The sequence below is a fragment of the Syngnathus scovelli genome, chromosome 5 (genome assembly GCF_024217435.2).
Source record: "Syngnathus scovelli strain Florida chromosome 5, RoL_Ssco_1.2, whole genome shotgun sequence".
Lineage (NCBI taxonomy): Eukaryota > Metazoa > Chordata > Actinopteri > Syngnathiformes > Syngnathidae > Syngnathus > Syngnathus scovelli.
This window is the reverse complement of record NC_090851.1, coordinates 11,085,547-11,105,915: the sequence shown is the minus strand read 5'-3', so window position 1 is coordinate 11,105,915 and position 20,369 is coordinate 11,085,547. Positions and strand designations below refer to the sequence as shown.

At 39.8% G+C, this 20,369-nt stretch overlaps 2 long non-coding RNA genes across 3 annotated transcripts in view; both read left to right on the top strand.

The window, feature by feature from the left end:
* Positions 1-3,154: 3,154 nt before the first annotated feature.
* The window catches only part of LOC137840338 (uncharacterized), a 37,663-nt gene continuing 20,448 nt past the window's right edge, over positions 3,155-20,369 (top strand). The window contains exon 1 of the long non-coding RNA XR_011086924.1: positions 3,155-3,241. This is a non-coding gene — a long non-coding RNA (uncharacterized lncRNA). The remainder of the gene's footprint in view (positions 3,242-20,369) is intronic.
* LOC137840334 (uncharacterized) lies at positions 14,252-17,078 on the top strand. Of its 2 annotated transcripts, XR_011086909.1 has the most exons (4): positions 14,252-15,090; positions 15,946-16,062; positions 16,279-16,434; positions 16,725-17,078. It is a non-coding gene; the product is annotated as an uncharacterized lncRNA (long non-coding RNA). The 2 variants fall into 2 exon arrangements; XR_011086908.1 differs by having other exon boundaries at positions 14,256-16,062; positions 16,725-17,076.

The following is a 20,369-nucleotide window of genomic DNA, read 5'->3' as shown; positions in this document are numbered from 1 at the left end:
GGAAATAACAGCCTTGGCTGAAATAGCATGAAGGTTTTTAAAGCCCTCAAAATTCTTGATGACGCGACAGTATCCAAGGACAAACATGAATGCCCTTTAGACTTAGACACACACATATACACGCATATACACACACACACGCACGCACACACACACACGCGCGCACACACACTCACGCACTACTACGCGTGATCCCAAAGTGAACTGTTTAGTCATTTGGTCTAGAGTGCTTCACAAACAAGCCTAATCCCTCCATTTGACATGTGGCTTTTTCACCTCGTTTAGTGCTATAGCCCATAACCTTGGAGCAAGCAAACGATGAGGATAGCGAGGGACTTAACATCAAGCCTTGCTAATGTGATAATCAATGGAGGGAGAAAAATGGAGTCAAAGTGCTTGAGCTGATAAACGAAAAGGCCTCCAAACAACCAGGTTCGATCAAGCAGACCTCATCAGAAACCCTGAACGAGGGCCGAAACGAGGGGGGGAAGCCAGAACAATGTGGAGGAGGTGGGGGTTACTGAGCAGGGTGTGGAGGGAGACACAAGGCTACAAGAGATGGAGTCAGGGGCCCAGCGGCGAATCACTAAGGAGAATATGATGTGATTTATGGAGGCCATTACACTGAAGGACAAAAAAATGGTACTTATTAGTGGTGTATCAAGAGCTGTGTATGTATACACACACACACACAGGCACGCACACGCACACGCACACACACACGTTGATGGACAAAAACAGGCTCTGAACACAGGCGTTATTTCAAAGTTGTGCTCAATGTGCATAGCTGAAATATCTGCTGCTTTTAGCAAACGTGTGTCGGTTTTCATTGTAATTGCATGTTTTTGCTTGATGAACACATCTTTTATTCCCTCCACCAAGTGCTCACTGTTCATTAGTTTATTACATGAAAAAAAATACCACTGCCTGTGGAACAGTGGACCAACTCAACACCCTTGGCAAGGTAGTACGCCCAAGCAGTCTACATGTGTTTTGTGGACGTGGAAAAGGGGTTTACCATGTCCCTTGGGGAGTTCTGTGGAGGGAGTTCGGGAGTGTGAGATGCCAGAGTTTGGTCTGTATTGCCAGTAGTAAGAGGTATTCTTTTGTGATGAGGATTGTACTCTTGGCGTGATCTCCAACTCTCATTGGAGTGGTTCAAAGCCAAGTGTGAAGGGGTTGGGATGAAAGTCAGCACTTCCAAATCTGAGACCATGGTCCTCGGAAAAGAAATGCCCTCACCGGGTCGGGAATGAAATCTTGCCCCAAGTTCAAGTATATTGGTCAATCTACTTTCATAGTTTCACCTATGGTCATGAGCTATTGGTCATGACCAAAAGAACATAATCAGGGATACAAGCGGCAAATAGGTTTCCTCGACAGGGTATTCCATTGAAGCTTAGGTGAGAAGCTCAGTCATCAGGTAGGGATCCACAGTCCACCTACTGCTCCTCCATGTTGAGAGTAACCAGATGGTTTGGCCTGGGAATTTGATTTGGATACCCCCTGGACGCTTACCTGGTAAGGTATTTAAGGCATGTCCCACTGGAATGAGGCCCCGGGAACGACCGAGGACACGTTGGAGGGACTATGTCCCTCTGCCGGCCTGGGAGCGTCTTGGGATCCCCTGGAATGAGATGGACGAAGTAGCAGGGGAGAGGGAAGTCGAGGCTTCCCTACTGAAGCTGCTGCCCCCGCGACCCGACTCCGGATAAACAGTTGAAAATAAATGGATGGATAAAAATGTACCTTAAAGACAGGAAAGAGGTGAGCCAGTGTTACGGAATGCATTGTGTACAGGGATCAATCAGAGTGACACTGCATTTGATTGCCTCTAGTGGCAAGTGGAGCTTATTGTAAAAGTAGTCAATGACAATTTTGCATTATCGATTAAGTAATACAGTGTCAACAGAACACAAAGAATACATATGAAACATTTGTTATATCGGTATAAAAGGTAACATTTTCATTGAATAGTTATGTGGTCATCATGTTGCAATTTCCTGACCTATTATTGTGGCTAATGCCAGGCTCTTGTTTGCTACTGACATTACTGTTAACAGAATATTGGTCACAGGCACAAGCTTAATGTGGTTTTGCTCTGTTTGCAAGTAGGATATTGACACATTACATAAGTTGTAGGATTCAACAGTGCTTGAGACTTTAGAATACACATTGGTCATCACTGCAAAGATGATAGTGTCTCTGGTTCGAACATAGACGGTTGATAGCAAAAAAACTGTCATGAACTGACAAGTGGAAGATAATAGTGAGGCATGAAGAGAGGTCAAATAAATAATTAAAATAAACAGTCGGGGCTCGGCAGACGAGAGGCATACAATACAAAACAGGAGAAAGACAGAGGCGGACATACTTAGCAAAGAGAGGATGGAGCGAAGTGAACGAGTGCAGAAGAGGTGCCAGTTTGCAGATGAGAGGCTTGGAAGCCAGAAGGCAATTTAAACAGGCTTGGCTCCCTCTCAGGCATGACAGACTGCTCATTCCCACTGCCTCACACACACATATGCGCACACATTTCTACAAAGTCATTCATGCATGCTGGCATACAAAACTACTAAGAAAAGTTAAACAACCAGAAACACTTGAGGAGCATAAGTGTGCATGCAGTTTTCATAAGAAAAAGTGCTGTTGCATATGCATATGACAACTCTGATCTGTATGACAATACAAATCCTTTCGTTCCTTAAATCTCAGCATTCTGTATATAAATGTGTGCTCTCAACCAAGGGAACACACACAAATACACAAAGTACTTGCAGTGGATTCAGAAACTATTTAGACCACTCGCTGGAGCCTAATCGCTGCTACAATTTATTTAAATCAATTTTATCATCAACCTACTCTCAGTATTATATCAAGTCAGTAATTATAGTAGAAATTATATAGACCAGTTTTTCTGGTGATTCTGGACCCAAAAGATGGTCGCAGATACTTTTTGGCTGGGTCAAAGGTATCTAAAAATTCCAAGGGCACTGTCACGTCAACTGACAGAGGCAGAGATCATTCAGTCAAAATATCCACTAGTCCAGCTCCAGACCTGCAGGAGGCAGAGAAAAAACAGACACAACACTATTCACCAAGCTTCCTGTCAGATGCCAGGGACGGCCATATTGCTTACAGGCCAGCATGTGAGAAGACTGAAAGAAAAAAAGCTTAAACAGAGAAATTAAAGAAAAGAAAATCCCAAAGAGAATCTTCAGTTCCTGATCACACGCAACTGGTAAGGAATGGACTTGGATGCTATTGTTCTAAATTTGGTTAATGCTTAATTGTTTGAAATGTTTGGTTTGAGCTACAAACTGTGTTCATCTGAACTTTGAGTGACTCAAAGTCGATGTTTATGTTTGGCATATGCTTATGTTTAAACACCCAGTTCAGTTGCTGATTTACTTTTACTTAGTTACTTATGCTTCATATTTTCCCGGTTAATGTATGCAATTACTGAACTTAAAATGATGCAACACACACACAATTTTAAATATGTACTGATGTGATGTTTAACAATAAGGTCCCTTGCAATATAGTTGTCCTTTAGCTCCTTTATCCTAGCCTCCACTATTTTACTGCCAGTTATACAGGTGAAAAAGTGGGAAAGGATTACCAGGGCATTGGAGAAGGGACACAATACTTAGGTGTGAGTAAAATATGATGAGTAGGGAAATATGAGTCTTTGTCGAATCTCAGCCACATCAAAACTGTGCATCTGTGTGTACTAACAGTGGTGTGCAGTCATTCCAAATAATCAGGCTCTTCCTGGCCACATTAAATTCGAGTTTGGAGAAGGGAGGAAAATACCGCATATTAGTACATCCCAGCTGTACTTTTAGCAAAAATTAATATCACAGTCAAATATACAAAGGCCAACAAAAACAAAATTATACCTGAGTGGAAAGCCAAATGATTGGTGTGCAACCACTCCGTAAAGCAATAGCAAATGAGCTGCACATATAGAAGCCACTAAAACATGGTAGTAGACAGTAAATCATTCATAGCAAATACATACATAGGTGTTCTCATAGACTAAGAATTTTTCAAAAGTGTAATTTAGCAGGCACAGCATTGGCTTAAAATCACACAGAATGTCTTCCAACAACATTAACAGTGTAGTGCAACCCATCCACTACAGCAGGGGTGTCCAAACATTTTTCAATGAGGGCCACCTATGTAAATAATTAGGATATGGTGGGCCACTTACTGGAAGGTAGTTATATACCATTAACTTTAGTGTATTAAAGTTAGAAAAATCAATTAAATGGGGTAAAATACGTTGTATTGTTGAACATAATTAAAGACAACACTGCATTCATCACAGCTTTCCACAAATGGGTCATTACTTATTTATTCATAAATAGCTTTGGTAGCCCATACTCAGAACAGCAGTCTCAGATTTCTTCTTGAACATAGGATTTACAGTACAGAGAAAATTAATGAATGTCAAGCTTGTTATTTAAGTTTAGGCTTATCATCACACCTATTAATGGCAACCCTAACAGACTGAACTGGGCCATCAAGCTCCGGTGGTGACCGGATGGCACTTGAGCCAAATATCCGTTACAAACGTCAATTCATCAAGGAGCAAATCCGCTTCAGATGAGATCAGATGACTTTGCGTGTGTACTGTGCACAGCGGTGAGTACTCTGTGCGTTAACAAGAAAAATGCAAGTGACAGACTAGTGGCAGAATTGATGAGCATAATTGATATTTGTCGCATGTGTACCTGCACATAAATGCAGGTACTGTGGAATACATCTTACTCACCAAAATTGGGAACGACATTGCACTCAGTGGGAGCCGTGATGCTCACTTTCTAACTTTTGCTTCTTTGGTTCTGCTGTTGTTTAGACTCTTGGGGTAAATATCTTCTTCTCGGGCATATTCTATTCTTTTTATAAATTTTCTTGCGTTCCTATTAAAAATGGACCACGGGCCGCAATTGACAGGTGTGCCGTAATTTAGACACCAGTGCACTATAACATGGCAATTATTGCTATTTTAATTAGTCGGAGAGAATAGCCATCTCAAGCGTGTATGGCTGGGCTTGCACACTCATCGTGATGTCATTACCCTCTGTGTGCACACCTTGTGAGATTTTGGGTGAAATGAACAGGTCTTAACTTTTATCAGACTCAGAAATCAGAAAACCTTTATTGTCATTCTACATAGTACAATGAAATTGGAGGCCTCCATTCAGTGCATGAGGGGTAGATAAAAGTACAAGTCAAATTATCAACAGAAGAAGAAGGATGCCCCGGTGTTCCCGTCCTTAGGAGCACCACAAACCAAGGAGGGATACAATAAGGAAATGAATAATAGGCAAAAGACAAGGCAAAAGACAATACGTGAGGTGGGAGGACTGATAGTCTGACAAAGAATCAGTCAGCTGCTGAGAGGAAGAGACAAAATCAGATGGAGACTGTGTTTGAGTATGAAGCAGCTTTAACAGCAAACCAAAAATAAGCTTCCCATTTACAAGACTTGTCTGAATGCTCATCACTTCCGATGAGGAAGCTATAAACTTTTCAGTGAACACTAACCTTGAAACTGATTTCAGAGAAGCTATTATTAATCAAACTAGCCGCAGAGTTCTGTAGCTGCAGTTGTACGACAAGCCAAACATGGCACTACATCACAAGATGAAGTCAGGAGAAAATATCACATTATCTTTATTTACTGTGTGCTCTTGGGAGCAAGACGGGTTGAGGACGAGGAAAAGCAGTGAAAGGTGGACTTGGAGAGAAGGTTGCTGTATTTTTTGTCAATGAGAAAAAAATATCCATTTGGTTTAGGTATTTCTTCCATGCCTGGGGTGACAGTGTTTATTAGTAATCGAGCATGCATACTTGATCTGCTTTGAAATTAGGCTTAAAATGAGCTCACACTATAAAATAACCAATATAACAACCCAAAAATAAAATTAAAAACTAGAACGTCAATATGCTTTTGTAATTATTTTGTTAAAATGGTCTTTGTTTAAACTATTTGAGCATGATAATAAATTACTTTCAAATTTAAGCGTAATTTCACTATAGTCCGGAAGCCTCACAATACTTTTGGCCAGACTGCCGTCTTCCCCCACTAGCGGAGGCGATTGTGATTGGTTCTCAGCTCCGTCCCTCTCTTCACCTAAGTGTCTAAAACATGCAGTTGCAAATCCAATGACACGACGACTAAATTGATCATCAAACTGCAGGCTCGGGTGCCCTGGTGCCAAGTACACGTATGGATACCCTTTTAAACATGGTGTTCTTCATGGACCATCCATGATGAGCATAGAAAACCAAATAACAGAACACTTCATTTCAGTTGTGTGTGTGAGAACAAAACATTTCACTAGTGTGTGTGAAAGCATTTTAGTTGTGTGTGTGTGAGAACATTTCACTAGCGTGTAGAAGCATTTCATTTTTAACATTTCATGTGCGTATCAAAACATTTCACTTGTGTGTGAGGTTTTTACTATGGTGTGTGTATGTGTGTTGTTTTATGTGTGTGTGAATGATGATGATGAATTATGTCCCTAACGTCCAGTCATACTTAACTGCAGAGGCACAAACAACGTTCAGGGTACATCCCCGCCACCCGTGAATTGAGGGAGGCGATCCTCTCGTTCATCAGTGTGAAATGTATGCCCACACCTTCTTGGTGGGATAAGTGTCACAGAAAAGTAGATAAATTAGTTTACAATCATATAGTAAAGCATGTTAGTGATCAATGTCATTTTGAAATTGTTGCTTAAGCGGTAACGGACAGTAAAAGACTTACTATGTTTCTATGAAAGGTTGAACAGGAGGGTGAATCATGCCTCAAGAAATATTTGATATTCTCCTGGTGACAATTAGAAGAGGAACATGATTTTTCCAAGGTGATCTCTGACACAGAGGAAGCAAAGCAACTTGTATTTGCAGCTCTGCAGGATGTCAACATTAGCTACATTGACAGCTGAATGTGTGCATGGTGTCGTGCTGACAATGATGTTATTGTGAAACAAAGGAAATGATTTGAAAGGAGAGAAATGTTGGTTTAGACCCCCTGGGTTTTCAGCAAGGAAGGATATGTTGGTGACAAGTCACACTGATGCAACCTGAAGAAACTGGAGATGAAAAGCAAGCCTAATCACAATCCAAGCTGCCACGGGTGCTCCAGACAACACTCACTCACACCATATATGAGATTCTGAAACCTAATTCAAAAGTTTGAAAGAAGATAAATAGATTGCTGAGCCTATCTTCTGTCCTTGACACCTTTTAGTCATGTACAGAAAATGCTTAATTGCTTTCAAAACCAATCAGCAAATAGCAATGACGAAGCAATCAAAGCGAGGAGTCATTTAAAGCAGCAGAATTGATACAGCAATCAGTTGTAGTGATTCGTCAAGTCACGCTTCTGCTTCATTACGCCTATAGGTAAACAAGGGGAAACAAATGAGCAAAGTTAAGATGTATTTTCTCTCAACTAAATTCACACTAAAAACACAGTCTTCCACATTCACCAGCCCCTTCTTGGTAGTTGATGTCAGCATGACAATCAGGCTTTGATATGGCTGTAGCCCAAAGGCAGCCTGTGATGTAAACAGAATAAACATCTCATTTTACCACCTTTAAATGACTAACTTTGTTGTCCTTCTCCCTGATGTCTCAAAGAAGAAAGTTTGTGTGATTAATTATTTATGCTGTTTAGTGCTTATGGAGGCCACTCACTCCCTCTACTTTTCTCTGCTTCAGCGGTAAATGTGGAGAAAAGAAAAAAAAAAGGGTCGTTGCGAGCACCGGTGACCTTTCCATCGGAGGCCACTGGTGAACATGGCTGGCATTTAAGACGAGATCATTACAGCTTTGATTTTTAATTGAGGCCTTTTCTCCCAGGTGTAATCAGGGCTAAATAAACAACGGTAGAATCATCCAAGACTCAATTAGCCCTCTGGGGGATGTTGTGTGTGGAGATGAAATGTGCTTCATAATCATCTGAAAGAAATTGTTGATGAAGGGGTCTGATGTCTCTACCTGTCTGAACTTAATTGACTGTAATTAGAACAAGGCAGGGGTAATTGAGAAGGTTCATTCCATTGTATAGAATCTTTAAGGGTAGACTATTTTTTTGAGTGAACCTTTAGAAATACCCGCAGTGTGTGAAGATTATTGTAGTATTGTTCAAATATTACATGATATCAATAGGATCGTCAAACTATAATACTTAAGGATAATGGAAAATGCAAAATATGCTTCTATACTGATTGCGGATAAAATAACAAGTACTAAAGTATAAAGACATTCAAAAGCTTCTGTACCTCTATGGCCACAAGATAAACAAAAGAAAACTAAAAGCATATGATCCGCTCTGGTTAATTAAGTGACGAAATAAGCACGGAAATCCCCTGAATTAATTTAACAGCGCAAGCACGCATGCACACGCACACACACGCACACGCACACACACATGCACGCACACACACACGCATACACACGGACGCTCTCTCCCAGCAGTGGCTGCATAAGGAGGCCTTAATGCAATCACACATCTTTAATGAAATCATGTGAATTAAAGTCTTAGATCTTTGCTTTTATGAGTACGCCTCAGGTGGCTGATGCACCAGGAAGTCAAAGGAAATGGAACAGTGCGTCTGTGTGCCACCACATGCCTATGAGGAAATGGGGAACCAGTAAGGGATGGTGCACTTATCCCTTGATCTTGCAAATAGAATGCATTTCAGTGCACTTTTTAAGTGTTAACATGTCTTAAATTATAATGACCAAAATAGAAATTAGACTGTGATTTGATTTGATTTCCACACTTCATATTTATTTACTAATAAAGACCCAATGGGAATCCTGTAAAATTTTATTTCATTTTGATCAAAAGGGGTAAGTTCTAACTGTGCTTAGATGTTCTCTCTCTCTCTCTCTCTCTCTCTCTGTCTCTCTCTCTGTCTCTGTCTCTGTCTCTGTCTCTCTCTCTCTCTCTCTCTCTCTCTCTCTCTCTCTCTCTCTCCCCTCTTTCTATCTATATACAGTAACTCACAAAAGTGAGTACACCCCTCTCATTTCTGCAATGTTTTAATTATATCTTGTCATGGGACAACACTGAAGAAATGACACTTTGAGACAATGTTAAGTAGTCACTGTAGAGCTTGGATAGCAAAGTAAATGTATTGTTACTTCAAAGTAACTCAAAATACAACAATGAATGTGTAAAATGCTGGCAAATAAAGTGAGTACACCCCAACTGAAAATGTCAAAATTGGACCCAAATGTCAATATTTTGTGTGGCCACCATTATTTTCCAACACCGCCGTAACCCTTTTAGGCATGGAGTTCACCAGACCTTCACAGGTCGCCGCTGCAATCCTCTTCCACTCTTCCATGATGACATCACGGAGCTGGTGGATGTTGGAGACCTTGCGCCACCTTCTGTTGCGCCACCTTCTGTTTGAGGATGGCCCACGGATGTTCAATAGGGTTTAGGTCTGGGGACATGCTAGGCCAGTCCATCACCTTCACCCTCAGCTTCTTTAGGAAGGCAGTGGTCGTCTTGGAGGTGTGTTTGGGGTTGTTATCGTGTTAGAATACTGCTCCGCGGCCCAGTTTACGGAGGGAGGGGATCATGCTCTGCCTCAGTATTCCACAGTACATGTTGGCATTCATTGTTCCCTCAATGAACTGTAGCTCCCCAGTTCCAGCAGCACTCATACAACCCCAGACCATGACGCTCCCACCACCATGCTTGTCTTTGTACTCTTCACCTGGTTGCCGCCACACACGCTGGACACCATCTGAATTAAATATATTTATATTGGTCTCATCAGACCACAGGACATTGTTCCAGTAACCCATATCCTTAGTCTGCTTTTCTTCAGGATTTGGATATGGGTTGCTGGAACCATGCTACTTAGAGAGAAGGATTGAGCAGGAATACTCTGGGTGCTTTAGGTGAGGAATTATTATTTTAACTTGGCTAAAATTTCAAACAGGTTGATTTAACATGATACAACTCTCTTAAACCAACATTATTTTCCCTCACTTTCTGTCCTCTTTCCCATGATGCAACATTGTTTACATTAACACTGTTGTAAATTTCCGTAAATTGTAAATGTGTTTTACAATAATATACTGCATAACAAATATGCAGTTTAATACTGTTCAAATTTTGCGACAAAGGCTTACAGTGTACCCAAAGTCAACAGGCACTTCACTAAATACTAAAATAAAATCACTTGAGGTTAGTGCAACATTCTACTCAAACACCCCTTTCAATATATCAATCATTCAGAAGGACAAAGTGTGTGATGCATGTGTGGAAATGCATCTGGCTTTTTTCTACAGCGTCAATATTTTGTCAGAACTGCAAAGAGGGGAAGGAGTCCAATGGGACGCTTCCATGTATAGTGTTATTTCATGTTTTGCAAAGTGAGTGGGGCCTCAGTCTTGCTATTTCTACAACTATGGAACGCGGAGTCAAGTAGAAGCCACTGCTCTAGAGGTACCGTTTATTCAGTGACTTAATGTAATGACTTAATGGCCAATTATTTTTCTTGAACTCACGTTTGACTTTTTCGCAGGATCTCATAACAAGATAATGTGTTGATGTCAATGCAGTGTTATTTTTAAATGTCAGAGTTTGATAAGAATACACCAAAGTTTCAGTATGTTTAAATCCCCCGCACAATCACTATACAAAGACATTTTCCCAACAGTTTATGGAAATAGAGTAGGCTGTGAAAGACATTTCTGGATCAATTGCAAGTTATTGAACGTTCTTCCTAAAAGTAGCTTTTGGGTGAAAGATGAAAACAGACATACACACACAAACATCATGCATGCACCAAGTCAGAGCATAAGCCACAAACACTCCTTTAATGATGCTGAGAAGTTTCCTCCCTGATGCCCTAGTTATTGCACAGAGCTGGTACATGGCCCGAGTCTTTGGGGACAGATGACTCCCCGAAGTGGGTGAAGGAGGATGGTAGACGTCCCTGGAGGCACCAAGTCGGCGCATATCAGCACTCTCCCGGGGGAGCGCTTCAGGACCTTGTTTTCTTCTTTGTTGTGCTTCCTCTCCCACAGATCAAAATAAAACAAGACAACACCTCTGAACATCTGGAAACATAAAACAGAAGAAGTGCTTGTGAAGTCATTAGTTAAGCTACTTCAGGTTGTAAGGGTAGTTCCGGGTTGTTTCATTTTCTTGACAAAGCATCTATGACACAGACTGTTCTGTTTGTCAGTTCTGTTTCCGTTTGTTAACTTCTATTTACGTATGGACAAGAAAAAGACACTCTTGGAAATTTTTGTATCACAAGTTTTCAAGTTTTACAGGGCTAGACGTGCATTCGTAATGTGAAATAAGATATTTATCCATTTTTTAATGCACACACTTGAGATTTCCTGGGTTTTAATGGATGGAAACATCTGTGGTTGGATATAGTAAGTGAACTTAATTATTAATCTTAAAATTTAGCTTTGCTGCCCTTTTATTGTTTTGTTTTTTCATTTTATAACTTTGCAACATTATTGTTTATGGAAAGAAAATACACTATGTGATTATTCGAATAACATTCATTTGCATTCAATACCAATGCGTGATTCCAGAAACATTATTTTCAGAAAGAAATTCAAGCCTCTTTAAGTGAATGTTGATTGCATATAAGTGAACTTAATTATTAATCCTAAAATTTAGCTTTGCTGAACTTTTATTGGTTTTTCATTTTACAACTTTGCAACATTAATGTTTATTGAAAGAAAGTACACTGTGTGATTATTCAAATAACTCGCTTGCAATCAATGTCAACATTTGCGTGATTCCAGAAACATTATTTCCAAAAGGCAATTTGAGGTTTTTTAAGTAAATGTTGGCGAACTGAGAAATGACAACTGCAAGAAAATGTTCTTAAAAGGAAGGTATTGGATGCCATCAAACAAGAGGTCACTTGTAATGTAGTGGTTGACTTTTGCGCTGTCAGCATCTGATTGATTCCCACTCAGTGACTGGTGCTGTGAATATGTGTGAATGATTGCCTTTGTGCCTGTTGACCATTCCAAGGTGTCGTCCATCTTATACCCAAAATCAGCACAAGTAACGTCCTGCTTCCCTGTGAGAGAAGATGGAGAGTTGTTGGCACCTTCGTCCACCCGGTGCTATGATACTGCACATTATTCTCCAGACATGGACTTTTTGTCCATTCCTATATTTGATTCATGGTGTGTATTGTCTCAGGATTACTCAAATCTGAAATTAAATGCAACAGTGTGTTTGAGGAGGTTTATACGAAGCCCTTATGTTGGTAATGATTGATTGTCATCATGGATCCAATGTCAAGACACTTGTTAACCAAGGTATTTAATGTGGGTAAGTCAGGGCGTCACAGGTGGGTTGTTGTTTTTACTGTCGCCTAAAGATGTGACTGGGGTTTAGTTAGAGTTTGTGACAGCTCATTTCCTATCCCCGCCTGGTTCCTATTTAAGGTTGTATTTGAGCTTGGCCAGACTACAGTACTGCTTTTACTATAATTTTTCCTTATACGAATGTCGTCACCTTATTTCAGGTCTGCCACACAACCGTAGGGAAGATAAATATTTTCTCTTTATCTATGTACTACTTACTATATACTATGTGTAGCTACTGTGTAGAGCTAAATGTTTGCAAATTACACTCCGCATTGCAGCTTTAAGGCAAGCTCAACCTGCATTCTTCATAAATCTTTGTTTTGGCGATGTATCAATTAGCAGGCCCATTGCATTTCTGTGGGAATTTCTCTCATCATTCCTCTAGTGTTATTACACCAGTTATAATTATATCATGCATGTTTACCATTAGTTCTTTATGACAATGATTGTTCTTTATGAGCAACATAATGTGTAATTAGGTGTGGTTACATTTAAATATAACTGACAAATGTGTATCTCATAGTTTGAAAGAATGTTTACAAAACAAAAGCAACATTAATGCAATGCCTGTGTTATATTAACCAAACACTAAACAAATTTTAACCTACCAAATAAAATCATTGTTGAAATCTCAAAACCATTACTTAAAAAATAAATATTTACTGCATGATTCATCTCAAATGTATCACAATAAACAGATGGCAGAGTCCAAAATAATTTGCAGCTCCAGTAACACCCTTACTTGCATGCTTGCAACATGCAAGTCCTGTGTAATTAGGTGTGGTTACATTTAAATATAACTGACAAATGTGTATCTTATAGTTTGAAAGAATGTTTACAAAACAAAAGCAACATTAATGCAATGCCTGTGTTATATTAACCAAACACTAAACTAATTTTAACCTCCCAAATAGAATCATTGTTCAAATCTCAAAACCATTACTTAAAAAATAAATATTTACTGCATGATTCATCTCAAATGTATCACACTAAACAGATGGCACAGTCCAAAATAATTTGCAGCTCCAGTAACACCCTTACTTGCATGCTTGCAACATGTCCTTCAAGCATACAGACCAAAATGAACCTAAATTTAACTAAATTGTTTACATTTATATTTAATCAAGGTAAATATTTAGCTGTATTTTTGCAAGACAACACTTTTATGGGCCAATTGGCCTCTAAAACACATCTTTCAAACTTCAAACCAATTTCTCTCTTGCATATTAGTAAGTTCTGCATCCTCCTATTTTCAAATCACCTTCTCAAAAAATGCATTTGCCTTTTGCTGTGTTCCAACCCACTCCTGTCATCCCGCCACTCCCTCAAAACCGAGCCGCGAGCAGCCACAAAAATCACGCACTAATCCATTTGAAGCTGACAGGATGTCATGATTACAGCCAGAACTTTCTTCTTCAAACATGTCATCGTCAACATCTATCCAGGAAGACATGTCGAAACATGAAAGAGTTCCTAAGTTCAATTAACCAATCAATTGTATGTCAAATGAGCCAACAAACTGCGGTCAAAATGTCACACACACAACTGAATGCATGCAGTTCAAGTGGGAGAGAGCTGAATAATGAAATGCATTCAAACAAAGGCATATTATTAGGAAGGCTGTGTTTCTATGTTCATCTATATGTGCCCTGCAATTGGTTGGCGACCACTCCAGGCCGGAAGCGTGCTACTCGTCTACTAAAGTCTGGTGGGAAAGGCCCCAGCACTCCAAAGACCCTAATGATAATAATCGGTGTAGAAAATGGATGGATTGAGCTCATCATGCATCCCACTTATTTCCAAAGTGTGTGTGTGTGTGCGTGTGTGTGCGTGTGTGTGTGTGTGTGTGTGTGTGTGCGTGTGTGTGTACTTGTTTTTATTAGTATGGGGGGTCCGAAGACAGGGAGCCCACCAACAAAGTGGGGCCCTGTGTCGTTGTGGGGTCCAAAATCATGGACCCCACTCGGGAAACCACTCTAAAACAGCTTGAAATGCTCTAACAACATGCCTCACGAATTTTTTTCACTTACCCCTCATGGTTGCAATGTTGAGAATTGTGTGTGTGAAGTGTGTGTGCTCAGTAGCGGCCCCCCGACCATGGCAAGTGGTATTGCAAGTATACACACTACCGGAAGTGTGTGTGATTCAACCAATCAGGGCACCTCGTGATCCGAGTGTTGATTAAGAAAATAAAATGCTATTTCCTGTAGATTTAAACCAGGTAATTATTATTTTAGTAACCATAGCAGCTAAAATAATACTGTAAACATAAAATTCCTGCATTACAATTGCAATTTATCTACGTTATTTAATATTCATTACACTTGCTTTATAAAAATACGCTCATTCTATTAGGCTTATTTTAAAAACTGTCTCGTGCATTTTTCATGTTCTAAACATAAAAATAAAGGTATAAATAAATAGTAATTTATTCTTTACCATCAGTTTACATATTAGTTAAATCAGCATCTCGTGCATTTTTCATGTTCTAAACATAAAAATAAAGGTATAAATAAATAGTAATTTATTCTTTACCATCAGTTTACATATTAGTTAAATCAGCAGGTATTGCATGTGTTAGCTTCATGCGGCTAAAACCACCAGCTTAACGTCACTTCGCCACGTGTGACGCCGCCAGACTGAGACTGCTCCGCGACGAAGACACGCTGCTCATAACGAAACACAACATACACGGTGAGTAAATCAACTGCATGTAAATACTAAGTACAAGAAACTGATGTAGAAATGCTTTTTGTCCAGACCCCGAGGGGTTTATATGCAATGATTATGGCTTCGGATTCGGTATATTGTCACTCGGATGGCGTAACGTTTTCCCCTCAGACAGTCCGGCTTTTTAACTTGTTATTCATCTTAGCTTGCAGTGGTTTTAAAAACAATGGTGTAAAAGAGTACGACAGAATGTATAATTGCTCCGTGTTATATTCAGGATGATTTCGATGTGCTAATGTTTCATAATTGCTAAGCCCAGAACCGGACTCTGGCCGTAATTGCCGAAACCACTTCAAAACTCGTCAAACACGTGTGTGCTCAGTGTTATGATATATCTGCATGTCTTCTGTATTTCTCGGTGGTTTTCTATCATGTAAGAATGCTTTCTTTAAATAACACAAGCATTCTGACGCAAATAAAACAATCCGGAAACTAGCTTATTGGCTAATTAGCTACCGCTAATCAGGATGCTACGTTCACTTTTCAAACACAAACATAATAAAAACGAGTTGGTAGCTCCTGAAAAGTATAACGAGTTATACTGGTAAAACTATTGAAATAACTTTTCTTTGGATGCAGCACCTGGTTGGAACTGTGACTAGTTAAAAGTAACAAAGCTCAGCTTCAAACCGACAAACATTTTCATTAATATATCAGTATTTTCTGAAAAATATTCTTTCTTTAATCACTCTTGTTCTGTTAGTTCTCAGGCCAGGCTTATTCCTTCAGTCTTTATACAGTGGATGATTACAAATCTTTTAAAATTAATATAGAGTGCTTGTTAAAGTTCTCTCTGCCATGTTTTGAATTATTTTTTAGAGCCAGAAATGTCCAAAAGGAAAGCAAGAAAAAAGCCTGCTGATGAAGCAGCCTTTTACATTTAATCCTCAAAGGACAAACCTGGACTAGTGGAAAGATTTATTGATGATCAAAAAGGTAATAAACTCATTTTTAGACCATTTATCCATTAAGTATATATTTATTTATTTTATAAAACAACACAAAAAACAATCAAATTCAGATTGGTTGTTGTATTTCTGTTTCTAAGCGAGAACTTAGTATTAAAATTGTAAGATAACACCACAATTATTTGGTTAAAGGTGTATCTTTATTTTCTCATAACCAATGGTTTTATATAAAATGTCCTTGCAGGAAGAGGCGTGTTTGCTACCCAGCACTTTGAACAAGGAGAGTTCATCTTAGAATACAGGGGTCAACTTCTGTCAGCAGAAAAATGCCAAACAAGCAGTACTCTGAAAAGGAGAGTACATTTCTCTTTGACTTTGAATGGCAGAATCATTACTGGTGGTATGTATATCCAAATATTTTCTATACAATAATTATGAACTCTAGAAAGAGACTGGAATAAAATACCCTAAATTAGTGAGTCACTCAGAAGCAATATTTCAATAACACATCAGGATTGTGGCATTAACAATTTTTTTTATTTAGTGCTATGACGTTCAAAAAGACATTGTTTCCCTCTCAACTTTTCTTTTGAAATGTTGCAAGTTTTTATTTCTGTAAGCCAACTTTTATTTTACTAAAAAACTAGTTATATGATACAACATGTTTGATTTCTGTTTTTTCTTTCCTAGTATTGATGCATCAACAGAGGATGGCTCTCTTGGAAGATTAGTGAATGACAACCACAAGTCTCCAAACTGCACCATGAAAAAAATAGTAAATGACGAGCCCCATTTGTGCCTTTTTGCCATCAAAAACATAGAAATGGGAACTGAAATCGATTACAACTATGGTGATTCTAAATGGCCATGGCGTGAAAAAGTAAGTCAGTAAGATCAAGTATGCAAGTTGGAATATTAATTTGTTATTAAAAAAAGGAAGATTTTTGTCTCTTTTATTTGAATTACTCTCAGTATGATGTTGGTAAGTTATTTGTGGTTTTGATTCCAGGTGACAGGCTCTCAGGCTCCTGTTGACGGTGCGCTGCCTGAACCAGCCAGAACTTGGCAGGACTCTGGCCCTGATGATAACATCAAACAAGATGCCAGCCAACAGGTAACATTCAGTTAGACTTTGTTGTAAGAAATAAACTTTGTAGACCTTTTCTTGTTCTCTTAGTTTACAGCTTTTAGTTGGAAAGCTGTTCTTTAGTCAGAAGGTACCTTAAACAGCATTCAGCCAACCATTGGATCACATGGTTTTAGTGGTTCTCCTCATAGAGCCCAAACGAACCAGTGGCACACACACCTATAGAAGGATTGTTGAAACATGCGCCCATGGGTGTCCAACCAAGCCAATCATTCACACACACATAACAGATTTCTGATGGCTACTTGTGGGGCCCTCCGTATGGATCTAAAGTTGTCTTGGTTATTCCAACCAAGCCAATCATTCACACACACACAATAACAGATTTCTGATGGCTACTTGTGGGGCCCTCCGTATGGATCGAAAGTTGTCTCATGTTTTTAGATCATATTTTGGTTATGGACATTATGGAGGCTGATTATATTACAGCTATAGTTCCACACATCCTCAACAGCAAAACGACTAAAGTGTCATGCTGAAGGATGCTCCACTACATCCATAAAGATGCTGTTATAGGACCTGATTAGACATCAGGTCTGACTGGAACACTTTAGTTAGAAAAGCTTGTTTGGTTTTGGGGACTAACTTCACATGATTTAACTATACAGGTCTTGAGTCTGTCATTTGTGGTGTCTGTATGATGTTGGTAAGTTATTTGTGGTTTTAATTCCAGGTGACAGGCTCTCAGGCTCCTGTTGACAGTGCTCTGCCTGAACCAGCCAGAACTTGGCAGGACTCTGACCCTGATGATAACATCAAACAAGATGCCAGCCAACAGGTAACATTCAGTTAGACTTTGTTGTAAGAAATCAACTTTGTAGACCTTTTCTTGTTCTCTTAGTTTACAGCTTTTAGTTGGAAAGCTGTTCTTTAGTCAGAAGGTACCTTAAACAGCATTCAGCCAACCATTGGATCACATGGTTTTAGTGGTTCTCCTCATAGAGCCCAAACGAACCAGTGGCACACACACCTATAGAAGGATTGTTGAAACATGCGCCCATGGGTGTCCAACCAAGCCAATCATTCACACACACATAACAGATTTCTGATGGCTACTTGTGGGGCCCTCCGTATGGATCTAAAGTTGTCTTGGTTATTCCAACCAAGCCAATCATTCACACACACACTAACAGATTTCTGATGGCTACTTGTGGGGCCCTCCGTATGGATCAAAAGTTGTCTCATGTTTTTAGATCATATTTTGGTTATGGACATTATGGAGGCTGATTATATTACAGCTATAGTTCCACACATCCTCAACAGCAAAACGGCTAAAGTGTCATGCTGAAGGATGCTCCACTACATCCATAAATATGCTGTTATAGGACCTGATTAGACATCAGGTCTGACTGGAACACTTTAGTTAGAAAAGCTTGTTTGGTTTTGGGGACTAACTTCACATGATTTAACTATACAGGTCTTGAGTCTGTCATTTGTGGTGTCTGTATGATGTTGGTAAGTTATTTGTGGTTTTAATTCCAGGTGACAGGCTCTCAGGCTCCTGTTGACGGTGCTCTGCCTGAACCAGCCAGAACTTGGCAGGATTCTGACCCTGATGATAACATCAAACAAGATGCCAGCCAACAGGTAACATTCAGTTAGACTTTGTTGTAAGAAATAAACTTTGTAGACCTTTTCTTGTTCTCTTAGTTTACAGCTTTTAGTTGGAAAGCTGTTCTTTAGTCAGAAGGTACCTTAAACAGCATTCAGCCAACCATTCGATCACATGGTTTTAGTGGTTCTCCTCATAGAGCCCAAACGAACCAGTGGCACACACACCTATAGAAGGATTGTTGAAACATGCGCCCATGGGTGTCCAACCAAGCCACTCATTCGCACACACATAACAGATTTCTGATGGCTACTTGTGGGGCCCTCCGTATGGATCTAAAGTTGTCTTGGTTATTCCAACCAAGCCAATCATTCACACACACACAATAACAGATTTCTGATGGCTACTTGTGGGGCCCTCCGTATGGATCGAAAGTTGTCTCATGTTTTTAGATCATATTTTGGTTATGGACATTATGGAGGCTGATTATATTACAGCTATAGTTCCACACATCCTCAACAGCAAAACGGCTAAAGTGTCATGCTGAAGGATGCTCCACTACATCCATAAAGATGCTGTTATAGGACCTGATTAGACATCAGGGCTGACTGGAACACTTTAGTTAGAAAAGCTTGTTTGGTTTTGGGGACTAACTTCACATGATTTAACTATACAGGTCTTGAGTCTGTCATTTGTGGTGTCTGTATGATGTTGGTAAGTTATTTGTGGTTTTAATTCCAGGTGACAGGCTCTCAGGCTCCTGTTGACGGTGCGCTGCCTGAACTAGCCAGAACTTGGCAGGACTCTGATCCTGATGATAACATCAAACAAGATGCCAGCCAACAGGTAACATTCAGTTAGACTTTGTTGTAAGAAATAAACTTTGCAGACCTTTTCTTGCTGTCTTAGTTTACAGCTTTTAGTTGGAAAGCTGTTCTTTAGTCAGAAGGTACCTTAAACAGCATTCAGCCAACCATTGGATCACACGGTTTTAGTGGTTCTCCTCATAGAGCCCAAACGAACCAGTGGCACACACACCTATAGAAGGATTGTTGAAACATGCGCCCATGGGTGTCCAACCAAGCCAATCATTCACACACACATAACAGATTTCTGATGGCTACTTGTGGGGCCCTCCGTATGGATCTAAAGTTGTCTTGGTTATTCCAACCAAGCCAATCATTCACACACACACTAACAGATTTCTGATGGCTACTTGTGGGGCCCTCCGTATGGATCAAAAGTTGTCTCATGTTTTTAGATCATATTTTGGTTATGGACATTATGGAGGCTGATTATATTACAGCTATAGTTCCACACATCCTCAACAGCAAAACGGCTAAAGTGTCATGCTGAAGGATGCTCCACTACATCCATAAATATGCTGTTATAGGACCTGATTAGACATCAGGTCTGACTGGAACACTTTAGTTAGAAAAGCTTGTTTGGTTTTGGGGACTAACTTCACATGATTTAACTATACAGGTCTTGAGTCTGTCATTTGTGGTGTCTGTATGATGTTGGTAAGTTATTTGTGGTTTTAATTCCAGGTGACAGGCTCTCAGGCTCCTGTTGACGGTGCGCTGCCTGAACTAGCCAGAACTTGGCAGGACTCTGACCCTGATGATAACATCAA